This window comes from Pongo abelii, chromosome 3, assembly GCF_028885655.2.
Source record: "Pongo abelii isolate AG06213 chromosome 3, NHGRI_mPonAbe1-v2.0_pri, whole genome shotgun sequence".
Taxonomy (NCBI): Eukaryota; Metazoa; Chordata; class Mammalia; order Primates; family Hominidae; genus Pongo; species Pongo abelii.
In genome coordinates this window covers 141,508,158-141,524,163 of record NC_071988.2, presented here as the reverse complement: position 1 = coordinate 141,524,163, position 16,006 = coordinate 141,508,158, and positions in this window count along the sequence as shown.

Below are 16,006 nucleotides of genomic sequence, written 5' to 3'. Positions count from 1 at the left end.
TGAGTTTGAAAAATGTAGTCTCCTAAGAAAATAAAATCTATTTGTGGCATAAAGATTTAGGTAAAAGCCTCATAGGAAAAGCTGAAAACCATTAGGTTTATGAGACATGTGTCCACTTCCTCAATAGACTTCTAAAGGAAGCAAGAAGCCTTCATAGAATAAATAGCTAAATGACATGTCTAAGGAAGATGGAGCTCTGCACATTCATACGGAGTTTCTCATACCTCATCATAGAACAAATCAGGACAATTATTCCATCAGATCAAGAATAGTATGGAAGTAAAGAGAGCCAGTGGATTTGAATGAGACATGTCTCAGCAACAGCTGTACAGACCAATTGTTCGGGACCAGACAGTGGTTAGACCATCTCACAGATGCCAACTTATGTAGATGACAGAGAGGACCAGATAAGTGCCACTCTACTATTCTACAACTCTCTAATTCCTTGGCACAATTAGACTCCTGAGCACACCCTCATGGGGAAAAAGAAGAAATCTTGAGGTTCTACAATCTGAGAAGGGAGGATCAAGTAGAAATTAAATGAGCTACTTAAAAAGTGGAACAGTACATTTCTTACATATCTCAGTTTATAGACTTAGATTGGTACCACTACATATGGGATCCTTGATCCATGCATGGTTTGCCTAGAAAGGGTTCCCTGGTCACATTGGCAAAATCCTGTATTTTTGTTTAGGAGAGTCAAAATGTCTATTAACATCTTAAAGTTGCAGAGAAAACTCGCAGTATTTTCTATTTTCACATGTATTTGACCTTGCAGACACTTTTGTAGTAACCCCATTGATTACTATTCCTGAGAACATACATGAATAAATATTGCTCTAAATTTATTTCTTAAATCACAGATTTTACCATTTCATTTACCAACTCAAAACCTCTAATGGATCTCTGCTTTTTTTTGCCAGTAAAATGTCCTTTTTAAGATCCTCCACAATGCAACCTGCTCTTTTAATCTAATTTTAACTTTGCTATTTCCCAGTGTAGATCTTTTGCTTTAGTAAAGGTCAGACACTTTACTCTTCCCTAAACAAGACCTACTCTATTTTCTAACTATAATCCTCCAGTCCGCTTGGTCTCTATATATCCGCACACAGGGTAAGCTATTTGGGCTCTTCTCTTCACTATGTTTTCTCTGAGCATTCTAGCTCAAATTAATTGTTCCCATAGAACACATGAGCACCCTACCCCAGTAAGCAATGGCTTACATGCTGCTTTGTACCACTAGGAATATATTAGTATGTTTATACATTGTCCAGCACAATAAAGTTGTTGTGGTAAATGACTATATCTTGTATTAGTTTTATGTTATTTTTACTTTTTGTTCTAAGATGTTACTTAAAATATATTACTTTTAAAGGCTTGCTTAATGTCTGCTAAAAATATATTAATAAATATGTGCACATTCTAAGAATGCAGAGATTTTACATGGATTAGTAATGTCTGTATACTTTAAAATGGAAGAGGTAGAAGAGCATATATAAAATTTCAGTGAGTGGTAATACATTAATTTGACTAATTTAATGTGTTTTAAAAATGTGACTTAGCCTTTATTTATTCACAGGGACATACTGGAATATAATATATGTATTCAGCCTCCAAAAAATGGAAATACTGATGTGGTATATTTGGGGATAATTGCATTTTTGTGAAAATTCTTTTAAATATCTTTGCATTTGTGTGAAAAGAATTTTAGACTATCTTATCTAAAATACAACAGGCAAAAAATATGCTTTGCATATTTTTGAGTTTTTGAGTTGGGAAGATATACAGAATTCTCTGAAATGTGAAAAGGAAATAGAAAAAAAGGAAGTAAAGAAAAGCTGAGACTCCATCGATTTGTCAGTTGCAACTCATAGAGGAGATTCTTGCCATATGGAAATACTGTACTTAGTAAATGATAGTTTTCTCCTCAGGGTATTCAAGCACAGTATTTCCTCGAGAAAGGTAATTTAGTTGTTAATTTTAAAGAAAGATCCTAGGGACTGATAAACTGTAAAAGGACCCGACAGTGTAATCTAGAGTGAGTCAAAGGCAATTAGACTGGCTGATAGTGGCCTTTACCACAGCTGGGAGTAAGATTGTGTAATCATTAATCAGTGTGTATGTACTGTTGTAATTAAGATTAAAGGTTTCCAAAAACAGGGGAACGGTACATAAAATGGATATCTTATTTTATTCCAGAGGGAAAACACTCATAGGCTACCTGTGTCAGAAAACGAATTTTCATCGATGGTGGGGATTAATTACTATGATATATTTATTGAGTGGAATATATATGCACACACACTCAGTTACATAAAAGCAGCATGTAAGACTTTGGGGTATGGAGTATGTAATAGTGCAAAAAGCCACCTTTTGTTCAGAAAGCACTGGGCACTGACTTTCGCTGAGCACTGCCTTTCCATGCTTCTTTCCACGTTGCCAAATGAGCCAGTACTCTCAAGATCTGTAGTGAATGGTGATTCCATTTTCCATTTCTGTTTCATACTTTACTTGTCCATAATATTATTGGTACTATGAAAACACTGATTTCATTTTGGCCTTGGGCCTCAATGCCAGCCTTAATTTGCTGGCTTTTAATCCTTTCAAAGAAGAAAATAGCTTCTTGGGCAAGTAAAAGAAAATGCTGGAATATAAAATTGTCAAAAGAGAGTTATAATTTCCTAAAACAGAAAAAGAGAAACTATATTGTGAGTTATTTTCACAAACATTAAGTTACAAATCCATTTGGGAGGTAATACGTGATTATCAGTATCTTAATAAACATCACCCTATTAGTTCTGCAGCAAAGAGCAGAGCTCCATGGGAGTTCTGAAATAATTTGGATTGTCCACAGTGGGATTGGGGAATCTAGGAAGGACCAAAAAATGAGAAAAAGTATAGAAAATGAAGGTATATGGTCTAAATTACAAATTTACTCTATTTACAATCTTTTTTCAGAAGACTAATGATAGCTGAGAATGTAAGGGAAGGATCTCCAAAAATTCTTGATTAAAAAGAATGAGGTTAAATCTCGGCCCTCTTGATCTTAGTGTCCAATATCACAAAACATAAAAGCACCAGCAGTGAAACATTTGATTATTGCCCAGTATTTGATTAAGTAATACCTAATACAAATGTACAATACTCCTTATTTTATATGTCATTTCTAGATACTATGGCTTCTTTGTGAATAAGACTATTTAGTACTTACTCTTTCAACTATTAGCAAGTTTTGTCCAGTTCCCCACCTTTCTCAAAAAGCTTGTATAATTGGATGCCTAAAAATAATCAGCATGCTATATTTTCTGCTTTGTGATATCAAGATTAGGCCAAGATTAAACCGTGCTTTATGGTACTCCTAATTTGAAAAATAATTGCATATTAAATAATCTAGATAATTGCCCAATTTAAACATTTTATATTATACTGTGCCCTACAAAGGATAAATTAAAAACTTTCTAAAGAAGGTAAATCTCCACTTTTCGATGCTATTACTCAGTATTTTGTTTCAGATAACATTCAAAATAAAAGATTTTGTTTCCTCAAAATAAAGAACTAGCTGGAAAAGAAAAATAAACAACAATATTGACCTCAGTATAATGGCTACTTCCGTTGGGAGGAAAAGGCAATATGACGGAAAAGAGATGGAAAAAAAAACTTCAAGCATATATGTATTATTTTCTTACTTTAAAAAATATTTTAAAATTCTAACATTATGCCATATGGTTCAATTACTAATAAAAAGTTATAGGCAATTTTATTACATGAATATCTACAGCATACATATGTATGCATGTATATGTATGTATGCACATATATATACATATAAACATATAAAACATTGTTCAGTTAGTGACTAAACAAGGAAACTACAGAAATTTTAATCACAACTTTCTTTTCTTAATACTTGTTTTTGTGATTTCTCTGTATTGCTACATATAAACATATAAAACATTGTTCAGTTAGTAACTCAACAACTACAGAAATTTTAATTGCAACTTTATTTCTTTTCTTAATACATGTTTTTGTGATTTCTCTATATTGCTACATGTAGATATGAGTCACTCAGTCTAGTTGATGCATAATAGTATTCCATTATATGAATAATGCATTAATCTTTGCATGTATATATATATATTTTTTAATAAAACTTCTTAGAGGCTTTCCTAGGTTAGTAGTGTCAGGCCTCTGAGCCCAAGCCAAGCCATCGCATCCCCTGTGACATGCACATATATGCCCAGATGGCCTGAAGTAACTGAAGAATCACAAAAGAAGTGAATATGCCCTGCCCCACCTTAACTGATGACATTCCACCACAAAAGAAGTGTAAATGGCCGGTCCTTGCCTTAACTGATGACATTACCTTGTGAAAGTCCTTCTCCTGGCTCATCCTGGCTCAAAAGCTCCCCCACTGAGCACCTTGTGACCCCCCATTCTGCCCGCCAGAGAACAACTTCCCTTTGACTGTAATTTTCCTTTACCTACCCAAATCCTATAAAACAGCCCCACCCTTATCTCCTTTCGCTGACCCTCTTTTTGGACTCAGCCCGCCTGCACCCAGGTGAAATAAACAGCCATGTTGCTCACCCAAAGCCTGTTTGGTGGTGTCTTCACAGGGACGCGCATGAAAAGTAGCTTTCAAAGGAACTGTTTTAAAAATCATTTTCATCAATGATTTTCTCGGTTATTAAGTTGTGTTTTGTTTTTATAATTATCTTCAACTTTCTTACTGTTATTTTCATTGCATCTAGCTTCTTGCATTAAATGCTTAACTACTTTATTTGTAATAAAGATATTGAAACTTTTAATAACGTCCAGATATTGTTTTAGCTGCATCTCACAATTTTTGATTTTGCTTTTTATGTTATTAGTATTTTAGTATTTTTCAGTCATTCAATCATTGTATTTTATAGTTTTCTTTGGGATTTTTTTTTAAGCCATTTATTGTTTGGGCTTTGTTTTCTTAGGTTTTCTAAACTGTTACCCTTTTATTACTATTTGTAATAGTTAATTTCTAATGTAATTGCCTAGTGATCAGATAATACATTTTAATAATTATGATTGTGACTGAGTATACAGTTAATTTTTTAGGGTATATGTGATAATTTGATACATTCATATATTTGTAAAGATCAAATCAGTGTACTTGGGATATCTATCATGTTAAATATTTTTCTTTTCTTTATGCTAGAAATATTCAAATTATTCTCTTCTACATATTTTGAAATGTACAATAATGTCAGCAATAGTCACCCTACCGGTCTATCTAACACTAGCTCTTATATCTTCTATCAAACCATATATTTGTACCCATTAATCAACTCTTCATCATCCCACCTATTACTCTGCTTTCCAGCTACTGGTAACAATCTACTGCCTATCTCCAGAAGATTCACTTTTTGGCTCCCATGTATGAGTGAGAACATGTGATTTTTGTCTTTCTGTGCTTTGCTTATTTCAGTAAACCTAATGATCTCCATTTCTATTCATGTTGCTGCAAATGACAGGATTTCATTATTTTATGGCTGAATATTTTTTCTTCTGATATCCAACATTTTCTTTATGCATTCATTCCTTCATGGACATTTAGGTTGTTTCCATATTTTGGCTATTTTGAATAGTACTGCAGTCAACATGGGAGTATAGATATCTCATTGATATATTGATTTATTTTCCTTTAGATATATATTCCATAGTGGAATCGGTGGGTCATATTGTAGCTCTATTTCCAGTTTTCTGAGGAACCTCCATACTGTTCTCCACAGTGGCTGCAATAATTCATGTTCCCACCCACAGTGGACAAGAATTCCCCTTTCTCTACATCCTTCCCAGAATCTGTTATTTTTGATCTTTTAATAAAGACCATTCTAATTAGGGTAAGAGGATATCTCATTATGGTTTTTATTTGCATTACTCTGATGATTAGTGATGTTGGGCATTATGTCATATGCCTGTTGGCCGTTGTATGTCTTTGTAAAAATGCATATTCAGATCTTTTGCCAAATTTTAAATCAGATTATTTGTTTTTGCTATGGAGTTGTTTGAACTCTGAATTTATTCTGGTTTTTAATACCCTGTCAGATGGGTAGTTTGCATATATTTTCTGTCATTCTGTAGCCCATCTTTTATTTGTTGATTCCTTTACTGTACCAAATTAGCTTGATATAATCCCATTTGTCTATTTTTACTTTGGTTTCCTGTGCTTTTGAGGTGTTAGAAAAAAAATCTTTGCACAGAGCAATGTCCTGGAGTGTTTCCCCAAAGATTCTTTCAGTAGTTTCAGAGTTTCAGGTCTTAGATTTAAGTCTGTAATCCATTTTGATTTGATTTTTGTGTATGGTGAGAGAAAAAGGTCTAGTTTCACTCTTCTACATATAGTTACCCACTTTTCCCAGCACCATTTCTTGAAGAGACAGTCCTTTCCCTATTGTATTCTTTTTGGTGCCTTTGTCAAAGATGAGTTGGCTGAAAATGTGTGGATTTTTATCTGTGTCCTCTATTCTCTGCCATTCACCTATGTGTCTGTTTTCATGCCAGTGCCATGCTAGTTTCGTTACTGCAGCTTTGTAGTAAATTTTCAAGTCAGGTAAAGTGATGCCTCCAGCTGTGTTGTTTTTACTCAGGCTGGCTTTAACTATTCAGGCTCTTTTGTGGTTCCATATAAATCTTAGGATAATTTCTTTTTCTATTTCTGTGAAAAAAGTAATTGGTATTTTGAATAGAGATTTCATTTCTGTAAATTTTGGGAGTACTACTGTCATTTTAACACTATTCATTGTTTTAATCCATGAGCATGGAATATCTTTCCACTCTTTTGTATGTATTCTTCCATTTCTTTCATGAGTGTTTTATACTTTTCATTGTATAGATTTCTTACATATCTGGTTAAATTGAATTGTAGGTATTTTGTCTTCTTTGTAGGTATTCTAAACCTGATTGCTTTCTTCATTTCCTTTTCAGATTATTCGTTATTGGTGTATATAAATGCTACCGATTTTTAGATGTTGATTTTGTAGCCTGCAACTTTATTAAATTCATTTGTCAGTTCTAATAGTTTTTTGTGTGTAGTCTTTAGGACTTTTTAAAATTTATTTTCACTTTAAGTTCTGGAATACATGTGCAGAACATGCAGGTTTGTTACATGAGTATACATGTGCATGGTGGTTTGCTGCACCTACCAACCCATCATCTAGGTTTTAAGCCCTGCTTGCATTAGGTGTTTGTCCTAATGTTCTCCATCCCCTTTCCCCGACCCCCTTTGTCCATGTGTTTATGATTTTTTAAGTATAAAATCATGTCATCTGTATACAAGGCTAATTTGATTTTTTCCTTCCCAATTTTAATGTCCCTTATTTCTTTCCCTTGTCTAATTGCTCTAGTCAGGACTTCCATTCCTGTGTCAAATGAATATGGTGAAAGTGGGCACCTGTGTCTTCTTGTGGTCTTAAAGCAAAGTATTTCCATTTTTTTTCTATTCACTATGATGTTAGCTGTGGTTTTGCCAAAATTGTCCCTATTATTTTGAGATATGTTCCTTCTATACGCAGTTTGATAAGAATTTTTTCATAAAGGGATGTTGAATTTTATCAAATGCTTTTTCAGCATCTATTGAAATAATCATATGATATTGTTCTTGATTCTATGAATGTGTTGTATTACATTTACTGATTTGGATATGTAGAGCAATCCTGACATTCCTGGGATGAATTCCACTTGATCATAGTGAATTATAATTTTTGATGTGCTGTTGAATTACATTTGCTAACATTTTTTGAGAAAATTTACATCAATATTCATCAGTGATATTTACCTATTTTTTTGTTTTATTCATGTCTGGTTTTCGTATCATGGTAATGCTTGCCTCATGGATTCAATTTGGAATCATTCCCTTTCCTTCAGTTTTTTTTTTTAAAGACTTTAAGTAGAATTGGTATTAGTTCTTCTTTAAGTATTTAGTAGAATTCAGCAGTAATGCCATCAGGTCCTGGATTTTCCTTTAATAGAAGACTTCTTATTATGGTTATTATCTCGATACTCATCATTGGTTTGTTGAAGTTTTCTATTTCTTCACATTTCAGCCTTGGCAGGTTAATGAGTTCAGGACTGTATCTATTTCCTCTAGGTTTTCCAGTTTGTTGTGATATATTGTTCATAATAGTCTCTAATTATTCTTTCTATTTTTATGGTCTCAGTTGTCTCCTTTTTTGTTTCTAATTTTATTTATTTGGACCATCCTTCTTTTATTCTTAGTTTGGCTAAAGCTTTGTTAATTTGTTTATCTTTTTAATGAACAACTTTTCATTTTGTCAGTCTTCTATATTTTTGTATCAATTTTATTTATTTCTCCTTTGGCCTTTATTATTATTATTATTGTTAATTTTGCATTAATTTGGGGTTTGGTTTGTTCTACTTCCCTGAAGTACATCATCTGACTGTTTATTTGAAGTATTTCTACTTTTTCATATCAGTGTTTATTGACATAAATTTCTTTCTTAGTACTGCTTTTACATTATCTCATAAATTTTGGTATGTCATATTCCCACTTTCATTTGTTTCACGAAATTGTTAAACTTCCTTCTCAACTTATTTATTAACCCACTGGTCATTCAGAAGCATGTTGTCTAATTGCCTTGTATTTGTAGTTTCCAAAGTTCTCCTTTTTATTGATTTATAGTTTTATCCCATTATGGTCAAGAATAAACAATATAATTTCTACTTTTAAAAATTTATTCAGATTTGTTTCGTGGCCTCCGATATGGTCTATTCTGGAGACTGTTCCACATGCTGATGAAAAGAATGTGTATTTTGCAGCAGTTGGGTAGATTAATCTGTAAATGTCAGTTAGGCCTATTTGGTCTAGTGTGTGGTTTAATTCTTATGTTGCTTTGTTGATTTTCTGTCTATCATATGTCCATTACTGAGATTGTGGTGTTAATGTCTTCAACAGTTACTACATCACAGTCTACTCTCACTTTAGGTCTATTTGTATATTTGGGAGCTCTAATGTTGGGTGTATAGATATTTAAAATTGTTATATCTTCTTGTAAAAGTAACCCCTTCATCATATAATGGATTGAATATGATGAACTATATTGAACTACAAATATAGTGACCTTTATCTCATTTTTACAACCTTAAATTGTAATCTGCTTTACTAAGTACACCTATTCCTGTTCTGTTTTTGCTTCCAATCTCACAGAATGTCTTTTCCCACTCCTTCACTTTCAGTCTATGTGTATTTTTTTTTAAGTGAAGTAGGTTTTTCTTGCAGGCACCATCTAGTTGGGCCTTCTTTTTTTTTTAACTTTTATTTTACTTTTAAGTTTTGGGATACATGTGCAGAATGTGCAGGTTTGTTACCTAGGTATACATGTGCCATGGTGGTTTTCTGCACCTATCAACCTGTCATCTAGGTTTTAAGCCCCACATGCATTAGCTCTTTGTCCTGATTTTCTCCCTCCCATCCTCCACATGACCCCTGACAGGCCCCAGTGTGTGTTGTTCCCCTCCCTCTTTCCATGTGTCCTCATTGTTCAGCTTCTGCTTATGAGTGAGAATATGCAGTGTTTGGGTTTCCGTTTCTGTGTTAGTTGGGTCTTCTTTGTTTATCCATTTAGGCACTCTATGTCTTTTTATTGACAAATCGAGTCAATTTATATTCAAGGCTATTGATAAGTAAAGACTTAATATTGCCATTTTGTTGCTTGTTTTCTGCTTGCTTTGTAACTCCTCTTTTCCTTTTTTCTTTCTTACTGCCTCTTTTGTGGTTAAGTGATTTTCCCTCTTTTTTTTTTTTTGTTTTTTTTTGAGATGGAGTCTCACTCTGTCGCTCAGGCTTGGGTGTAGTGGCATGATCTCAGCTCACTGCAACTCTGCCTCCCTGGTTCAAGCAATTCACCTGCCTCAGCCTCCCCAAGTAGCTGGGAATACAGGAGTGCACCACCACACCTGGCTTATTTTTTGTATTTTTAATAGAGACGGGGTTTCACCATGTTGGCCAGGCTGGTCTTGAACTTCTGACCTCAGGTGATCCATCTGCCTTGGCCTCCCAAAGCGCTGTGATTACAGGCATGAGCCGCTCCGCCTGGCCTCACTTTTTTACTTATTATTTTTAGTGTATCTATTATAGGTTTTTAGCATTGTGGTTACCATAAGGCTTACAGAAACATCTTATAGATAGAGCAAGTTATCTTAAAGAGATGACAACGTATCTTAGATCACAAAAAAAATAGAACCAACAAAAGAAAAACTAAAAAAAATTTAATAACTTTAATGTTATTCCCCTCACACACACATTTTGACATTTAGTTGTCTCAGTTGACATATTTTTATATTACCAATTTTCCTTTTACTTTATATTTGGTTTTTGGTTCTCTATCTAGGAGTGTGAAGCCAGTTTGCTTCTATTCCCCCATTTTGGAACCCAAAGTCCTATGGTTAATTTTATAAATATTTGAAAATGTTGCATTCATGATCTAGAATATGTATTCTTCTTAGGTTCTCTGTTGGTTGCAGGAAAATATCTATGTTACAGATAGTTGCATAGGCATGAGGAGGGCAGGAGAGGGCTCTCCCCCACCATCCCCCACCTCCCACTATGAATATCAGGTGAAGGTTCATCAATGATCACACTGCCTCTCTAATAATGATAACAGACAGGCGCCAGGGCATCAGGGAGGGATCATCTCCTGATGATCCACAGCTACTAACATTCAAGTGTTTTATTTTATTTTTTTTGAGATGGAGTCTCGCTCTCGCCCAGGCTGGAGTGCAGTGGCGAGATCTTGGCTCACTGCAAGCTCCGCCTCCCAGGTTCACGCCATTCTCCTGCCTCAGCCTCCCAAGTAGCTGGGACTACAGGCGCCCGCTACCATGCCCGGCTAATTTTTTGTATTTTTAGTAGAGACGGGGTTTCACCGTGTTAGCCAGGATGGTCTCGATCTCGTGACCTCGTGATCCGCCCGCCTCGGCCTCCCAAAGTGCTGGGATTACAGGCGTGAGCCACGGCGCCCGGCCCTTAAAGTGTTAATTGAATACTGTTACCAGGAAAAAGAAACTTCCTGGGCATGTGCACTAAGAGACAAAATGGTGAAGTATGATGTTCTGCGTGTATTCCACTGGAAAAGGGAAGAAAGCCTCACATCCCCAGACAGTGGGGGTGTGAAGCCAGTTTGCTTCTATTTCGCCATTTTGAAACCCAAAATCCTATGGTTTAATTTTATGAATATTTGAAAATGCTGCATGCATGATTTAGAATATGCATTCTTCTTAGGTTCTCTGTTTGTTGCAGGAAAATATATACATATATATGTACTATATATATAGTACATACATATACACTATATGTACTATACATATATGTAATCTATATATACAAATGTTTATATTAAATATACATATATAGTACATATAAGCATGTATATATACATATGTATATATAGGTACTATATATGATGTATTAACTATATATGTATGTACTATATAGTATATAGGTACTATATATGTGTTCATTAATACTATATCGAGTACATATATAATACTAATGCATACATACATATATAGTACCTATGTACCTATATGTACTATATATGTACATTATACTATATATATAGCCCAAGCATGTTATATGTGTTACTCAAATCTGCTACATATTCTCCGAATATATGGTTTCTGAGAGAGGTCTTAAATTCTTTCATTATAATTGTGAGTTTGTCAATTTATTTTTTAATCTGAGTTTTACAGTTTTTTGATGTTTTAAAGTTCATGTTGTTTAAAGATATAGAAATTTATAATTTTTATAGTCTTTTCAAGGATTTTGGTTTATATGCTTTATTCATATTAATGCTTTTCCTTCATTTCCTATTTTGACTGATACTGATACATCAAGTTTTTTGGTTCATATATGCCAGCATATTTCTTAGTCTTTTTGATTTTGACATTTTCTGGTGTGTGTGTGTGCGTGTACGTACAATTGTCTGTCATAAGCAGCTCATAAGTGATGTTTTTATACCTAAGCCAATGATTTCAGATTTTTAATAAGGTCATTTAATCCATTTACATTATTGTTACTATAATGTATTTGGAGTTACATGAATCATCTTGGTTCATGCTTTTGTTTCACCAAAGACTTTTCCTGGCTTCTTTTTTCCCCTCTAATTTTTGTTAGATTGGTAAACTAAGGGTTACACTTTTCCTTCCTTATCAATTTTTATTTATATATATTATAATTTCTTTGTCATTATCTTTTTGAATATGCTGTTCCAACATTCCTCTATTATCCTTTGCTGGTATCCTATTAAACTATTAAATAAGTTTCTCAAGGACTCTCCAGATCTCAGTTCTTTCTTCCAGTTTCTTAATTCTTTCCTTACTTTTGCTGATTCTATAGTTATCCTTTCAGTTTTGAGTGTTTTTAGATGCCTATATATTTTCTAGGATTAGTAACTATTTTTCTATTCATATAATTTGCTTTTTAATAGAGAACATTCCTTCCTTTGCCCCTCTGAGGACTTTAAACACTTATTTTAAACTCATTTTAGGGTTGCTCCATTTTAAAATTTTATCTGGAATTAATTCATCTCCTGAGTAGTTATTTTTTGGCCAGCTATCTTCAAATCTCTCATTTTGTTAGTTTCATTTGTTGGCTCTTCTCAAGTGGGAAATTTTTTAAAGCTCCCCCTCTCTGTGCTCTTATCCTTTCCATCTAATGTTTTTCAGCTGCTCCCATCTGCCCGGCTGAAGCTACTATTCTCAAGAAAGGTTTTTGTATGAGTAGCTTGAGTTTCATTCAGCACAGATGTTGGGATGTCATGGAGTCAGTCCCAGTGCTTCAAGGCTTAGTCTGCTTCTTGCCTCATAATTCGTTCCCTAAGTAGTATTTTGGTCTTTTTGGCCTCCTTTCACGTTTGTTGATAACATCTTAGGATATTCTGGGCTATGTTTAGTAGACCAGACCTATGTGCCACGTAGCCACAGCGTCTGAATTGAAGTTATTGCGTCTATGTGATTGAACCATGTCTTTTTATGTTCTGTATTATGACCATTTGACATGCAGGGCTTGCTGAGCTTGGAGGGACTGCTCCTTCCAGGATTAGCCAATTCCTAGAGATGATATGCAACTCTCCCTTGAGCACAACTTTCAAATGCAAACCAACCAATCCAGAGCCCATAACTCAGCCACCTCCCTTATCAGGCCCTTGTACTTCAGGTCACTCTCCCCTTGTCCTAATAACCCCAGGGCCAGATATCAGACAACTAGAGAGAGTGCCTATGCCCCAGAGTCTGCTAAAAGTATTCAAATTAGCCAATTCTAAACCATTTACACTACTTGGCCTATACTTTTCCAAGGAAACCACAGTAAAGACTTCTACCCCCATGTTCTCCCACTCCCTCTGCCTTCTGACCAATCCCCTTGCATGGTCGCCAGCCCCGTTTCTAGGGATCTATGAGTGTAACAAACTTCTTCCTTCACAACAGTCGTTTCTGAGCATGTGTGTCTTACTATACCCAATTAAGGCAAATCCCAGGTATCATTAAAACAGTGATGTACTACTTGAATGACAGCAAAATAAAGTGATTCGTGTTACTGGAAAACATGTCTCTGTGCTTGCTTAGTTCTAGTCAATGTAACATCATAATTGTTACAAAGTTTTGAGTTTTGGGGAATATGTGATTTTATAATATTGTGAACGCAATAGTTTGAATCAGTATGGGATTGTTTAAGAATGTAATTGCATAAACGGTTTAAATATGAGGCCTGTGGGAGAAAATAACACAAGTTACTTTTCAGATTTTTTTTAAAAAAGAAATTGCCCTCCCACTACCTCCTATATCTACCAAAATTTCACTTTATATTTAATTGTAAACGTCCAGTGTATCTAGGACAGTTCTAAACGCTGGATGTACAGAGATGATCAAACTCTTCAGGTGTTCTGCCCACAATAATGCTTCTCAATCAATCTAAATTTATCTCAGCTACTCACAACCCAGGCTCTTCATTCTACACTGCTCAGTACCCAGGTTCTTCATTCTACACTGGTCAATTTCCCAAAATCAATATCAGTCATTTCTGCTCCAGCACTTCTGCTCATACTGTTGCTGCTCCCAAACAATTCCCCCTCTTGTCCTCTTTTCCTGTCGCCTTCCCCTTGAAATCCATCTCGATTTGTTCAGTCACATTGTTGCTATTCTCTTTTGCATCTCTATAGTCTTATGACCTTTTACACATATTATCTATGAAATTTGGTTTTTAAAGCATGCATTTTTTAAAAATTAAAAATTTCTGAAATTCAAGTACGTCTCCCTCTTTCCATATACATGTGTTTGTATGTGTGTGTGTATACACACATATGTATTCACACACACACAGGTTTTTTAGTGGTTCTCTGTGCTCCATTTATTTTTAAATAAATAACATACCTATGATCCATGCATTCTAGGAATTGAGGAAATAGGGAATCTTGACTTTTCGATGGTTTTTGGGCGGTGTTCCTAGAGCTCCAGGAGCAGGGCTTCAGCTGTGGAAAATTGGGATAAACTAGTGGGGGCCCGCTCTGGTCATTCCTATAACCTTGAACAATCAGCTTAACTTTTTGGGTAATTTTTGTTTTATTATTTTATTTCCAGATCTAAACAAAAGGTTTGGGAACCTGAAAATATTGACATAAATGCTTAATATTTTAGCTTTGTCTCTCTCATTAGATTACAGCTTCCGCACCCAAAGGGCCTGGCACAGTTATGACTAGATAATTGAGTCAGCTTGTTCCTGATTGGTTTGTGTGCAAACATGCAGACTACATCTACAGTGATCATTTCTCTTAATTTTTCAAACAACTATTTGCTACTCTCTAAATATTAGTTCCTTTCTGTGTTCTATTTTCTTAAAAAATGATGTATTGGGCCTCCCAGAATGAATGTGAATTACAGCTCTATTATGTCTTTCTAGATAGCAAGTTTTAGGTTTCTTTCCAAAGTACACAAATGAGTTTTAATGATATTTGTAAATGGCTATAATTTAAGATCACAAGGTATTATCTTTGAGATAACATTAGAATTTGACAGGAAAGAAAACTTTTATGGCTTCTTGAACACAGAATTCTGCTGCTATAAGATTTCAAGTTAGACATTTAGTTGAAATGGAAAAAATAAATGTTGGAAAACTGGAAGTAGATGAGTTTGAAAGGACTATTCAGTGAGTGAATTTATAATTTAAACTGTTGTCCGCTTCTCCACTTCATTTTGTTGGATTATAAAAAGAAGTGAAGAAAACGTCTTTTCTTAGAACAATCACAGCAGACCTGCATTAGGGTTCTCCAGAGAAACAGAATCAATAGAACACACATGTACACACACATATATGTATACACACTATACATACATATATATGTAGTGGGAGAATGTGTGTGTGCACATGTCTGCATGTGTGTATATGTGTTTATATATGTACATACACATAGATGGAGATACATGTGTATATATCCATTATACATATATACATTATACACACCTAAAATCCATGCATTCTAGGAACTGTGTGTGTGTATATATATATATATATATATATATATATATATATGTATGGAGAGAGAGAGAAAGAGAGAAAGGTTTATTGTAAGGAATAGGCTCACTAAATTGTAGGGGCTGAAAGTATAAAATTTGTAAGGCAAGCTAGCAGGTTAGAAATTCAAGTAAGAGTTGATCATGCAGTATGGAGTCCAAATTTCATAGACAGGTAAGAAACTCAGATAAGGTTTTATGTTCCAGTCTTCCGGCCAAATTTCTTCTTCTTTGAAAAACATGTCTTTGCTCTTCAGGCCTTCACCTGATTGGATGAGGCCCATCCACATTATGGAGGTTAATATGCTTTACTTAATATCTGCTAATTTAAATGTTAATTTCACCTAAAAGTTATCTTCATGGCAACATCTAGATTAGTGTTTGCTAAAATAACTGGGCACTGTGGCCTAGCTAAGTTGACACATTAAATTTACCATCGCAGTGTTTTATT